Below are 954 nucleotides of genomic sequence, written 5' to 3' on the forward strand. Positions count from 1 at the left end.
CGCTCTCTCTCACACTCGCTCTCTCACACTCGCTCTCTCTCACACTCGCTCTCTCACACTTGCTCTCTCTCACTCTCGCTCTCTCCCACACTCGCTCTCTCTCACACTCGCTCTCTCTCACACTCGCTCTCTCTCACACTCACTCTCTGACACACTCACTCTCTCACACACACTCACCATCTAACCCACTCTCTCTCACTCACACACTCTCACACACACTCTCTCTCTCACACACATTCTCTCACACACACTCTCTCCTCACTCACTCTCTCTCTCACACACACTCTATCACACACTCTCTCTCACACTCGCTCTCTCACACATTCGGTCCCTCACACACTCACCATCTCACACACTCCCTCTCTCTCTCACACACACTCTTTCTCACGCACATTCTCTCACACACACTCTCACAGACACTCTCTCTCACACCCTCTCTCTCACACCCTCTCTCTCACACACTCGCTCTCTCACGCACTCCTCTCTCACACACTCACTCTCTCTCACACACCACTCTCTCTCACACACACACTCTCTCTCACACACACTCTCTCTCACACACACTCTCTCTCACACACACCTCTCACACACATTCTCTCACACACACTCTCTCACACACTCTTTCTCACACACATTCTCTCACACACACATTCTCTCTCACACGCTCCCTCTCACACACCTCTCCCTCAGACACACTCTCTCTCTCTCACACACTCACTCACGCACATTCTCTCACACACACTCTCACAGACACTCTCTCTCACACCCTCTCTCTCACACTCGCTCTCTCACACACTCACTCTGTCTCACACACACACTCTCACACACACACTCTCACACACACTCTCTCACACACACACTCTCACACACACTCTCACACACATATTCTCTCTCACACACTCTCTCTCACACACACACACTCTCTCACACACACTCTCACACACTCTCACACAC

This window comes from Mustelus asterias, unplaced genomic scaffold (genome assembly GCF_964213995.1).
Source record: "Mustelus asterias unplaced genomic scaffold, sMusAst1.hap1.1 HAP1_SCAFFOLD_2202, whole genome shotgun sequence".
Lineage (NCBI taxonomy): Eukaryota > Metazoa > Chordata > Chondrichthyes > Carcharhiniformes > Triakidae > Mustelus > Mustelus asterias.